This window comes from Nyctereutes procyonoides, unplaced genomic scaffold (genome assembly GCF_905146905.1).
Source record: "Nyctereutes procyonoides isolate TBG_1078 unplaced genomic scaffold, NYPRO_anot_genome, whole genome shotgun sequence".
NCBI lineage: Eukaryota > Metazoa > Chordata > Mammalia > Carnivora > Canidae > Nyctereutes > Nyctereutes procyonoides.
The window spans coordinates 69,157,721-69,171,720 of NW_026575125.1; the positions used below are offsets into that span (position 1 = coordinate 69,157,721).

Genomic DNA, 14,000 nt, shown 5'->3' on the forward strand with positions numbered 1-14,000 from the left:
CTTTGGGATTTTTAAATGCCAGATTTGTGCTTAAAATAGAAAAGCCCTCCACTAATAAGATTTAGTCATATTACCTAAGTACTACACAGTTATCCCAGATATAATAGGGAGAGATAAAGAAAGGATCACAGATAATAAATTTGCCCTGCTTTCTCCACAAAGTAATTGCTGCAAGCTTTAAGTTACAGCTTTTATTGATAATATAAATATGGGTTGTGGGATCCCTGGGTGGCGCAGCGGTTTAGCGCCTGCCTTTGGCCCAGGGCGCGATCCTGGAGACCCGGGCTCGAATCCCATGTCGGGCTCCAGGTGCATGGAGCCTGCTTCTCCCTCTCCCTCTGCCTATGTCTGTCTGTCTGTCTGTCTCTCTCTCTCTCTCTCTCTCTCTCTCTCTCTCTGTGTGTGTGTGTGTGTGTGTGTGACTATCATAAATAAATAAAAATTAAAAAAAATATGGGTTGTGTAAGGAAAGGTTATATCTACTTATAATAGCGTTCAAATCTGGTTTTAGTAATTGCTTTAGGCCAAACCACTCCATAAACAGTCCCAAGGCAATTTGAAAATAGCTATTTGTTATATAATCTTTTTTTATTGCATATGTATTTTATTTTATGATTTTTGTAATTAAAGTAATAAAACTCAATAGTATTTCCTGGTTAACTAGCAGGTAAACAACTTTATACAATATAAATGTGTTTTATCTTGTGAAACAACTGATGGTCATTCAAAAGGAAGATTGTTAAGGAGGGGTAGGAGAACGTAGTATTTTCTATTGGTTACCAGGCTTTTAACAAAACAATGCCTACTATAATCCTAGGGAATTTCATTTGACTAAATGCCTACTCAAATGACAAGCATGGAGTGAGAGCTATAGTCAAAGGAACAAAGGATGGGAGGACCTATATCTGAATGAGTCCCCCCACCCTCCTCTTTAGAGGGACCCATTATGCCCTCTATTAGCACCTCTCACCATTGCTTGTGAAAATACTTGGCATTGAATGATGCTGTATGTCTTACATTGTACTTGCTAAAACTGCTTATGCAATTTCAATTGGCTATGGTATTTATCATGTTCTGTCAGCATTATGTAACATGGTTAAGCCTATAAAGCAGCTGCTTTTTGTGTGTGTATGGATCAAGTGATTGTTATGTATTGTGAAAATATCAGTTCAAGTTTCTTGAGTGCTGAGGCATCTAGATGAAGGATAATGAACGTTAGGCTTTTTTAAAAAGACTTTTGTGCTGTTCTTCAAATTCAGCATTGCCTCTATATACGTCCATCCATTGATGAGCACAAATGAATCTGTCTTTAATGTTAATAGAAGTTGCACATGGCAATCAAGAGGTAAAAATCTAAGATATTATAAAATCATTGTTATATAGCTCAGTGGTTCAAATATAAGGGGCATTTGTATGTACTGTGAATTAGTATATATACAATTTTTAACCTATAGCACCCTTAAAAAATGGCTCTAGAACTGTAAACTTGGTTGGTTTCTTTGAAACTATGTAGAGGTTTCGAGGATGAACTTTAATTATAAAAACCTCTTTGAAAATTAGACTTGGTAAAATGAGCCGTGTTGTATGAAATAGCTCCTGCTTTCATTGATCTGTTCTATTGTTTTTTTTTTAATTTCTATATCATTTATTTCTGCTCTGATCTTCATTATTTCCTTCCTCCTGCTGTCTTTAGGCTTCATTTGTTTTTCTTTTTCTAGCTCCTTTAGGTGTAAGGTTAGGTTGTTTATTTGAGATTTTTCTTGCTTTTTGAAGTAGGCCTGTATTGCTATATACTGTTGTGCCCAAGATTGCGAATCGAGAAACCACCAAGAAGCTGACACCGATGCAAACACACGAGGGTTTATTTACAAGCTGGAGCTTGGGTCCAAGTATACCGGACACAGCGTGGCAGGGACTTGGACCCTGAGGTGGGTTTCAGCTTAGTTTTTATAGGCTGGTCTAGGGGATCTTCAGAAGGGGTGGAGGAATTTCTCAAGTTCTGTTACATTTTGATATGGGGCATTAAAAGGCATAGAGCTCTGTTCTCATTCTAATAGGGGCTTTCTAGGACTGTTTTCTTCTTGTAACTGAAGTAAGGTAAAGTTCAGCTCTTATTCACAGGGGCCTGGGAAGGCTGTACTTGTGCTAAGGCTGAACTTAAAGTGGAATGGCCTTAATTTTCTCAGCCTCCACATATACTTCCCTCTTGGGACCACTTTTGTTGCTTCCAAAAAATCTGGGACCATTGTGTTTTCAATTTCATTTCTTTCCATATGTTGTTTATTTTTCTGTGGTTTCCTGATCTATTTATTGTTTAGTAGCATATTGTTTAACTTCCATATATTTGAGATCTTTCTGAATTTTTTCTTGTGGTTGACTTCTGGTTTTATAGCACTGTGTTCAGAAAAGGTGCATGGTATAATTTCAATCTTTTTGTATTTGTTGAGGGCTGTTTTGTGATCTAGTCTGGATAATGTCCCATGTGCACTTGAAAAATGTATATTTTGCTGTTTTAGGATGGAATGTTCTGAAAATATCTGTTAATTCTATCTGGTCAAGTGTGTCATTCAAAGCTATTGTTTCCTTGTTTCTTTCCCTTTTTTAAAGATGTATTTATCCATTTGAGAGAAAGAGAAAGCAAGGGGGGCGGCAGAGAAAGAGAGAATCTTAATCCACTTGTCACAGAGCCTGATGCAGGCCTTGATCTCACAACCCTGACACCACAAACTGAGCCAAAACCAAGAGTTGGATGCTTAACCCACTGCACCACCCAGGCACCCCACCTTGTATATTTTCTATTTAGATGACCTATCCATTGATGTAAATGGAGTGTTAAAGTCCCCTACTATTATTGTATTATTATCAATGAGTTCCTTTTTGTTTGTTATTGTTTTATGTACTTGAGTGCTCCCAGATTGGGTGCATGGATACAGTTGTTAGATCTTCTTGTTGGATTGTCTCATTTATTATGATATAGTGCCTTTCTTCAGTTCTTGTTATAGTCTTTGTTTTCAAGTCTAGTTTGTCTGATGTAAGTATTGCTATTTCAGCCTTCTTTTGACATTTGTTTTTGTGATAAATATTTCTCCATCCCCTCATTTTCAGTTTACAGGTGTCTTTAGGTTAAAAAAGAGTCTACCTACTAGGCAGCACAGAAATAGGTCTTTTTTTTTTCCCCCATTCTGACAGCCTATGTCTTTTGGATTAGAAAGTTTAGTCATGGGGATCCCTGGGTGGCTCAGCAGTTTAGTGCCTGCCTTCAGCCCAGGGCATGATCCTGGAGTCCTGGGATCGAGTCCCACATCAGGCTCCCTACATGGAGCCTGCTTCTCCCTCTGCCTGTGTCTCTGCCTCTCTTTATCTCTCTGTTTCTCTTACGAATAAATAAATAAAATCTTTTAAAAAAAGTTTAGTCATTTACATTCAGAGTAATTATTGATAAATATGTATTTATTACCATTTTATTACTTGTTTTGTCATTGTTTCTGGAAATTTTCTCTGATCTTTTCTTATGTTTGTCACTTTTGGTCTCTCCTTTCCACCCAAGAAGTCCCCTTTAATCTATCTTGGAGGGCTGGTTTAGTGGTCATGAACTCCTTTAGTTTTTGTTTGTCTGGGAGATTCTTTATCTCTTCCTCCATTCTGAATGATAGCCTTTCTGGATAGACTGTTCTTGACTGCGTATTTTTCCCACTCAGCACTTTGAATAAATCATGCTGCTCCCTCTCGCTTGCCAAATTTCTGTAGAGGTATCTGCAGCTAGCTTTATGGGTCTTCTCTTTTAAGTTAGGGACTTATTTTTTCTTTCTGCTTTTAAGATTTTTTTATCTGTGTATTTCTAAATTTAATTATAATATATATTGGTGTTGACCTGCTTTTGTTGGTTTTGATGTGAGTTCTCCTGGATCTAGATGTTTGTTTCCTTCCCCAGATTAGGCAAGTTTTCAACTATTAGTTCTTCAAATAAGTTTTTTACCCCTTTCTCTCTCTTCTTCTGCAATTCCTATAATATGAATAGTTTTTTGTTTTGTTTTGGTTTTTTTACACTTGGTGGAGTCACGGAATTCCTTAAGTCTGTCCTCATGTTGCCTAATTCCTTTCTCTTTTGCTCAGTCTTGTTAATTTCCATTATTCTGTCTTCTAGATCAATAATTCATTCTTGTGCTTCTTCCAGCCTGCTATGTCTTACATCAAATCTGTTTTCTATCTTGTTTATTGTATTTCTCATTTCTGATTGATTCTTTTTTGTTTTATCTCTGTGATAAGGGTCTCAATGATGTCTTCTCTTCTTTTCTCAAGCCCAGTGAGTATCCTTATGACTATTACTTTAAATTCTCCGTCAAGTATGTTACTTACATCTGTTTCACATAGATCTCTGGCTGTGAGTTTATGCTCTTCTTTCATCTGGGATAAATTCCTCCATCTTGGCATTTTGTGTAAGTCTCTGCCTTCTTTTTGTTAGAAAAGCCAGTTATGTCTGCAAACCTTCTTCAATGTGGCCTCTTCTTTCCTTTTAGTTGTGGAATTCTGTCAGTCTTCAGGTTGATTTCTAGGATATTTGATATCCCAGAAATTATTTGATAGTTATCTAGCTGTGTTCATCGGACGAGACAAGCCTAAGATCCTCCTCCTCTTCCTGGTTTTCTTGCTTTTTTTCACCCCCAGTAAATAGGAAACAACACAATAATATCGAGGTGGTAGGTATGCTAAGACCCACTCACAGCAATAGAAACTGAGAGCTAATATGTTGATTCTATTGGAGGAGAGGAACTAATCATCAAAGCAGATAACATCTTACAAAGCAAAAGTATAGGACTCAAAACTAACTACAATTGATCTCACCTAAGTAAAAGATATGTATGTAGTTGAAGCAATCAGAATGAAATGCATCATAATATTAAGTCCTTATAGCTATATCACAGTATTATGGGTGATTTTTACTTTCTTCCAACTTCTCATATTCTCCTTCATGTGATGATTATATCATCAGAATAAATAAAATAGTATTTAAAACATTTTTAAGATGAAAAGGAACTTTAAACATAGAGTAGTTCTGCTCTGTTTAAAGGAAAAATAGACACAGCTCAAGTGTGCCCTGAGGACCTTGTTGGATACACAGAACAGCACAGTATTTGATGTTAATGATAATTATGTGAATCAGCAATGATGTATTTTCTGTAGATTCTCTTTTTGTATGCAGCAAAGTATATATCTGTGAAACATTTCTATACAAATGGCTAAGATAAAAAGTAGTGGTATTTAAAATGTATAAACCCACAGCTATGCAGATCAACTCATTCTCTGAGGTTTCTGGATAGTGGAAATCTTATTTTAGATTTTTCTATTTTAAAATGAAATTGCTCTATAGCTATATGTCCTATTAAATTATGCAATATTATTATATTTAAGCTTCCTCTTCTAAGTGTCCATAGCTATTTATTGAGGCATTATTTTCAAATGCCCATGGAAAAAACGTTTAAGTGATTGTCTTTATCCTTCTGTAAATGACCCAGTTAGATGTTAAAATACATCTTATTTTTCTCAAATGTGAGGTTTTTACTGTTTTGATATTGCCTTTATTGGTTGACCTTGCTTTTTTGGACTTGCACAAAGTAAGAGAAGAAATATTTACATATTTCCCAACTATTGCAGATTACTAAAATCAAATCATAAATTATTCAAGCTATTTTGAAAGCTTCTTGAGTAAAAGTTTGTAAAATAAGGAATATAGTATTTAGAATCAGATCTCACTGATAGTTGTGTTGCAATTGAAGCACAAGTGCTACTCAGTCCTCTCCTCTTAAAAATAAAATCACACAGTAAAACAAAACAAAATAAATGCTAAAAGTAATTCATTTCTTTGTGGAAGAATCTAAAATATTGATCTATTTTTTAATCTTTTATGTCTAAAGTATACTTGTAGCATTAATTGAGTCTTCATTACTGCTTAGCAATCTCCTTATCCATTGTTACCCAAATCACATGCCTTGGTTCTTGTTCCAGATTTCTTCTATTCTCTTCAGTCCCTCAAATTCGAACTTACACCAAAAGGCTCAGTAAATTCCCTTATGTGCCAGGCCTCATTTTCTTTCAGTACCCTTACTGATGCCCACATTGTACTCCTCATCTCACTTATCTTACAACCTTCAAAATCATGCATCATGGCTTATCCTCTATTTCTTTTCTTCTTAATATCTTCTTTAAATTGATTTCTTTTTTTGTATACAAATGCTGCGGTCTGTCTTGTACTTTAAAAGCTAACTTCAATGATAAATAAATCAAATAATCAATAAATGAAAAAATATCTCCAAACTATTATCTTATATCTAACTGGGGAGAAATGATATGACCACACCAAAGAAGAGATATGTATATATCTATGTGTATATACGATATATAAATTTGTATGCAATGACACGCATAGATGAAGCTTTTATGGCTAATGAGAACTTGTCTCTCCTAAGTGGTTGGTTTACTTGTAATTGCTTCATCTGATGTGAGGCCTTGGTGGTGAGTCAGTCCTTTTCCCCTCTATTCTTTATTGTGAAATTTTTTTTCTTTTTTGTATATTTTTTATTGAAGTTTGATTTGCCAACATATGTCATAACACCAAGTGCTCATCCCATCAAGTGCCCCCCTAAGTGCCCATCGCCCATTCACCCCATCCCCCCACCCACCTTCCTTTCTACTACCCCTTGTTTGCTTCCCAGAGTTAGGTGTATCTCATGTTCTGTCACCCTCACTGATATTTCCCACTGATTTTCTCTCCTTTCCCCTTTATTCCCTTTCACTATTTTTTATATTCCCCAAATGAATGAGACCACATAATCCTTGTCCTGCTCCGATTGACTTACTTCACTCAGCATAATACCCTCCAGTTCTATCCACGTTGAAGCAAATGGTGGGTACTTGTCGTTTCTAAAGGCTGAGTAATATTCCACTGTACATATACACCAAATCTTCTTTATCCATTTATCTCTCGATGAGGCTGCTTCCTCATGGAGACTCCTTCCATAGTTTGGCTATTGTGGATATTGCTGCTATAAACATTGGGGTGCAGGTGCCCTGCCGTTTCATTGCATCTGCATCTTTGGGGTAAATTCTTGGCAGTGAAATTGCTGGGTCATAGAGCAGTTCTATTTTTAACTCTTTGAGGAACCTCTACACATTTTCTAGAGTGGCTGTACCAGTTCACATTCTCACCAATAGTGCAAGAAGGTTCCGCTTTCTCCAGATCCTCTCCAACATTTGTGGTTTCCTGCCTTGTTCATTATCACCATTCTCACTGGTGTGAGGTGGTATCTCATTGTGGTTTTTGATTTGTATTTCCCTGAGGGCAAGTGATGCGGAGCATTTTGTAATCTGTTTGTTGGCCATGTGTATGTCTTCTTTGGTGAAATTTCTGTTCGTGTCTTTCACCCATTTCATGATTGGACTGTTTGTTTCTTTGTTGGTGAGTTTAATAAGTTCTTTAGAAATCTTGGATACTAGCCCCTTGTCTGATAGGTCATTTGCAAATATCTTCTCCCATTCTGTAGGTTGTCTTTTAGTTTTATTGACTGTTACCTTTCCTGTGCTGAAGCATATTATCTTGATTAAGTCCCAATAGTTCATTTTTTCTTTTGTTTCCGTTGACTTCATAGATGTATCTTGCAAGAAGTTACTGTGGCCAAGTTCAAAAAGGGTGTTGCCTGTGTTCTCCTCTAGGATTTTGTTGGATCCCTGTCTCACATTTAGATCTTTCATCGATTTTGAGTTTATCTTTGTCTATGGTGTAAGAGAATGGTCTAGTTTCATTCTTCTGCACATGGCTGTCCAATTTTCCCAGCACCATTTATTGAAGAGACTCTCCTTTTTCCAGTGGATAGTCTTTCTGGCTTTGTCGAATATTAGTTGCCCATAGAGTTGAGGGCCCATTTCTGGGTTCACTATTCTGTTCCATTGATCTATGTGTATGTTTTTGTGCCAGCACCACACTGTCTTGATGATCATAGCTTTGTAGTACAACTTGAAATCTGGCATTGTGATGCGCCCGGCTCTGGTTTTATTTTTTAATATTCCCCTGGCTATTCGGGATCTTTTCTGATTCCACACAAATCTCAAGATAATTTGTTCCAACTCTCTGAAGAAAGTCCACAGTATTTTAATAAGGATTGCATTAAATTTGTAAATTGCCCTGGGTAGCATAGACATTTTCACAGTATTAATTCTTCCAATCCACGAGCATGGAATATTTTCCCATCTCTTTGTGTCTTCCTCAATTTCTTTCAGAAGTGTTCTGTAGTTTTTTGGGTACAGATGCTTTATGCCTTTGCTAAGGTTTATTCCTAGGTATCTTATGCTTTTGGGTGCAATTGTAAATGGGATTAACTCCTTAATTTCTCTTTCTTCAGTCTCAGTGTATAGAAATGCCACTGACTTCTGGGCATTGATTTTGTATCCTGCCACACTGCCGAATTCCTGTATGAATTCTAGCAATCTTGGGGTGGAGTCTTTTGGGTTTTCTTTTTTTTTTTTTTAAGATTTTTATTTATTTATTCATGAGACACACACACACACACACACAGAGAGAGAGAGAGAGAGAGAGAGGCAGAGACACAGGCAGAGGGAGAAGCAGGCTCCATGCAGGAAGCCCGACATGGGACTCGATCCTGGGTCTCCAGGATCAGGCCCTGGGCTGAATGCGGCACTAAACGCTGAGCCACTGGGGCTGCCCTCTTTTGGGTTTTCTATGTACAGTATCATGTCATCTGCAAAGAGGAGAAGTTTGTCTTCTTCTTTGTCAATTTGAATGCCTTTTATTTCTTTTTGTTGTCTGATTGCTGAAGCTAGGACTTTTAAAACTATGTTGAATAGCAGTGGTGAGAGTGAACATCCCAGTCATGTTCCTGATCTTAGGGGAAAGGCTCCCAGTGTTACCCCATTGAGAATGATATTTGCTGTGGGCTTTTCGTAATTGGCTTTTAAGATGCTGAGGAATGTTCCCTGTATCCCTACACTCTGGAGAGTTTTGATCAGGAATGAATGCTGTATTCTGTCAAATACTTTCTCTGCATCTATTGACAGGATCATATGGTTCTTGTTTTTTCTCTTGTTGATATGATCTATCATGTGGATTGCTTTATGAGTGTTGAACCAGCCTTGCATCCAGGGGATAAATCCCACTTGGTCATGGTGAATAATCTTCTTAATGTATTGTATCTTATCGGCTAGTATCTTGTTGAGAATTTTTGCATCCATGTTCATCAGGGATATTGGTCTATAGTTCTCCTTTTTGGTGGGGTCTTTGTCTGGTTTTGGAATTAAGGTGATGCTGGTCTCATACAATGGTTTGGAAGTACTCCATCTCTTTCTATCTTTCAGAACAGCTTTAGTAGAATAGGAATTGTTTCTTCTTTAAACGTTTGATAGAATTCCCCTGGGAAGCCATCTGGCCCTGGACTTTTGTGTCTTGGGAGGTTTTTGATGACTGCTTCAATTTCCTCCCTGGTTATCAGCCTGTTCAGGTTTTCTATTACTGCTTGTTCCAGTTTTAGTAATTTGTGGTTTTCCAGAAATGCGTCCATTTCTTCTAGATTGCCTAATTTATTGGCATATAGCTACTCATAATAAGTTTTTTAAATCATTTGTATTTCCTTGGTATTGGTGGTGATCTCTCCTTTTTCATTTGTGATTAATTTGAGTCTTTTTTCTTTTTAATAAGGCTGGCTAATGGTTTATCTATCTTATTAATTCCTTCAAAGCACCAACTCCTGGTTTTGTTGATCTGTTCTACAGTTCTTCTGATCTCTATTTCATTGAGTTCTTCTCAAATCTTTATTAACTCTCTTCTGCTTGGTGTAGGTTTTATTTGCTGTTCTCTCTCCAGTTCCTTTAGGTGCAAGGTTAGCATATGTATTTTTTTTCCAGTTTTTTGAGGGATGCTTGTATTGTGATGTATTTCCCTCTTAAGACTGCTTTTGTTGTTTCCCAAAGATTTTGAACTGTTGTATCTTCATTTTCATTAGTTTTCATGAATCCTTTTATTTCTTCTCTAATTTCCTGTTTGACCCATTCATCTTTAAGCAGGATGCTCTTTAACCTCCATGTGTTTGAGTTTCTTCCAAATTTCTTCTTGTGATTGAGTTCTAGTTTCACAACATTGAGCTCTGAAAATATGCAGGGGACAATCCCAATCTTTTGGTATCAATTGGGACCTGATTTGAGACCCAGTATGTGGTCTATTCTGGAGAAAGTTCCATGTGCACTTCAGAAGAATGTATATTCATTTGCGTTTGGATGTAAATATCTGTGAAACCCATCTGGTCCAGTTTATCATTTAAAGCTCTTGTTTCTTTGGAGATACTCTGCTTAGAATATCTGTCATTTGCAGAAAGTGCAGTGTTGAAGCCTCCCAGTATTAGAGTGTTATTATCTAAGTATGTCCTTACTTTGGTTATTAATTGATTGATATACTTAGCTGCTCCCACATTTGGGGCATAAATATTCATGATTGTTAAGTCCTTTTGTTGGATAGACCCTTTAAGTATGATATAGTGTCCCTCTTCATCTCTTACTACAGTCTTTGGGATAAACTTTAATTTATCTGATATGAGGATGGCTCCCCCTGCTTTCTTTTGAGGACCATTTGAATGGTAAATCGTTCTCCAACCTTTCATTTTCAGGCTCTAAATGTCCTTAGGTCTAAAATTAGTCTTTTGTAAACAGTAAATAGATGGGTCTTGCTTTTTATCCAGTCTGAAACCCTACGTCTTTTGATGGAATCATTTAGCCCATTCATGTTCAGAGTTACTATTGAAAGATATGAAATTAGTGTCATCATAATACCTATTCAGTCCCTGTTTTTGTGGATTATTTCTTTGGGCGTCCTCTTTCTTTTACAGAGTCCCCCTTAATATTTCTTGCAAAGCTGTTTTGGTGATCACAGATTCTTTAAGTTTCTGCCTATCTTGGAAGCTCTTTAGCACTCTTTCTATTCTGAATGAGAGCCTTGCTGGATCAAGTATTCTTGGCTGCATGTTCTTCTGATTTAGGACCCTAAATATATCCTGCCAGCCCCTTCTGGCCTGCGAGGTCTCTGTGGAGAGGTCTGCTGTTAATCTAATGGTTGTCCCTATATAAGTTAGGGATCTCTTGTCTCTTGCTGCTTTAAGGATTTTCTCTTTATCTTTGGAATTTCCAAATTTCACTATTAGATTTTGAGGTGTTGAACGGTTTTTATTGATTTTAGGGGAGGACCTCTCTATCTCCTGGATCTGAATGCCTGTTTCTTTCCCCAAATTAGGGAAATTCTCAGCTATGATTTGTTCAAATGTGTTTTCTGTCCCTCTGGTCCTCTGGGCGCCCTCTGGAACTGCAATCATACATAGATCTTTCCTTCTGAGGCTGTCATTTACTTCCCTTAACCTTTCCTCATGGTCTTCTAATTTTGTTTCTTTTTTTTCCTCAGCTTCATTCCTTGCCATCAACTTGTCTTCTATGTCACTCACTTTTTCTTCTACCTCCTTAACCCTCATTGTTAGGACCTCCAGTTTGGATTGCATCTCATTTAATTGATTTTTAATTTTGGCCTGATTAAATCTAAATTCTGCCATCATGAAGTCTCTGGAATCCTTTATGCTTTTTTCCAGAGCCACCAGTAGCTTTATAATTGTGCTTCTGAATTTGCTTTCTGACATTGAATTGTCATCCAAATTCTATAACTCTGTGGCAGAGAGTACTGTTTCTGATTCTTTCTTTTGTGGTGAGTTCCTCTTTGTAGTCATTTTGCTCAGTGAAGAGTGGCTGTATGAGCAGGCTGCATCAAGAGTATCAACCATGACCTAAGTAAATTTCACCCTAGATGATTCCAAAGAGATCAGAGACCAGAAATTGAAAACAAAGATGAGAACAAAATAAAAGAAAAGGACCACTTAGGTGAAAAACAAATTTATAACAAAGTAATAAAAAATTAAAGTCCAGGAATCCCAAATAAGAAGAGAAAAAAGGAAAACAAAACAAAAAGAAAAATGAAAAATAAAGGAGAAGAAAAAAAAGGGGGTGGTCTGCTAGATGGTGGTGGTGATGAAGTTTTAGTGGATGGAGAATGTCGTTTCCCTGAAGGGTTCTAGAGGGTGATCCTCTTGTTTCTGAGTATATTAAGGTCTGTATATTAGAAGATGCTCAGTCCCAAATTTTTATAAACCAGAAATACTTGTGGGAGGCCCCAACATTGACCAGCAAAACATAAATGAGATAAAAGAGAGGGGCAGAATGGGAATGAGGAATCTCACGGAATGAACCAGCACAGTGTACCACTTGGTCTGGGTGCATACTGGTCATGTTTTAGAAGGTATTAACTTCTTCCATTGTAGAACAAAATGAGGCAGAGAATACAAAATACAAAAAACAAAAAAACCCGTATCTTGTATATCTCCCAAAATTAAGTTGAGTATGTTGAAGGGAATCTAGAAGTGGAAAATATATCTAGGACCTGTAGTTGTAGAAATAGGAAAGTCAAAAAGGAAGAATCTTAAAAATGAAGAGGTGGTAAAATATTGTAGTTAAGGTGGGAAAAGAGAAAAAAAAATTGGAAATTTACAGTCTGATATAAAAACGAGTTACACTGGAAAAAGAAAGAACGAAAAAAAAAAAGGATGGGTGTCCTCTGGTTCTATATTCTGTAAATCCCTTGACTTCCCCTGGATCTTTCCAGCACTACTTGGTCAAGAAGTTGGTCTTCCCTGTCCTTCCAGCTGGTCTTCTGGGGGAGGGGCCTGCTGTGCTGATTCTCAGGTATGTGTACCTGGGGGAGCTGTCCTTCCCCGTGCCACATGCAGGGCTCAGTGGGAGCTGTTTATCCTGTGAGATGCCTTTTCCCTGGTGGTCTATCTCCATCCCAGGCACAGGGTGACACAAGGAGGAACAACACTGGCAGCGGTCATCTCTCCAGCTCTGGAGTCAGCTCGCACAGTAACTACCACAGTCTCCCAGTCTGCACAGACCTGAATCCTCCAGGGGCAAGGGGGAGTGGGGGGGAGGAGCACTGCTGATCTGCACAGCTTGGTGTCACCCAGCAGCACGAGTGTCCTCACTGTCCTGTGCCTTCCCCACCTCTGCCTGTCCTGGGAGGAGTGTAGGATCCTGGGCTGTGTCCTCCGATGCCCTGGGATCCGGGGCCTGTGCTGCTGGAATCACGCTCCAGGGTCCACGGCTACCGAAGGCAGCAGGGCGCAGCCCCCTCCACCCGGAGCCCCTGCCTGACCGACTGGCTTCTTCCCGATGCCCTGCTGGTGTGTACTCCACCCCTTTACCGAGCTCGGCTCACAGTCTGTGGCCGCTTTCCCCTGGGCGCACTTCCTCTATCAGTGACTCCAGAAAACTGGAGGCTCCCTTGCCCCTCCTGTGATTCTGCCCGAGTTCCTGCTAAGCACCTTTCTGTCCAGGAAGAATCGGGTGTGGATTTTTAAAGTTTCTGCTTCTCTGGGACTGGGCTTTCCTGTCACGGGAGGCTCTTGCATCATGGCCTTAGCCCAGCTCCTCGTGGGGCCCCTCCCCCAGTTGATTTTTTTTCTTATTTTTTTTTTCGCCTTCCTACCTTGTTACAAGCTAAAACTCTTCTCTCTGTAGCACTCCAGCTGTTCTGTTCTCTCTTTAAATCTCAGGTCGAATTTGTAGGTTTTCAGAATGATTTGAAAGTTTTCTAGGTAAGTTGGTGGGGACAGATGACTTGGAGACCCTACTCCTCTGCCATCTTGCCCCGCTCCCTCAAATTTTCAACTATATACAAAATAATTAACTATATACAAAATAACTCAGCATCTAGGTTCAACAATGATAAATTCTTTTTTTTTAACAATGATAAATTCTTATTCAATCTTGTTCTGTGTATACTCCCATCATTGGATTTTCTCAAGTCCTAGATATTACATTGTTTTGTCTTTGAATATTTCTATTATTTATTCATAAATTATAAAAATTATTTATATCATAACCAAATAATACCATCATATCTTATAAAA

The 14,000-nt window shown here is 38.0% G+C and overlaps 1 protein-coding gene across 3 annotated transcripts in view; it reads left to right on the forward strand.

Moving 5' to 3' along the window:
- The window catches only part of DIAPH2 (diaphanous related formin 2), a 1,101,152-nt gene that overhangs the window by 942,207 nt on the left and 144,945 nt on the right, over nucleotides 1-14,000 (forward strand). The window lies entirely within an intron of this gene.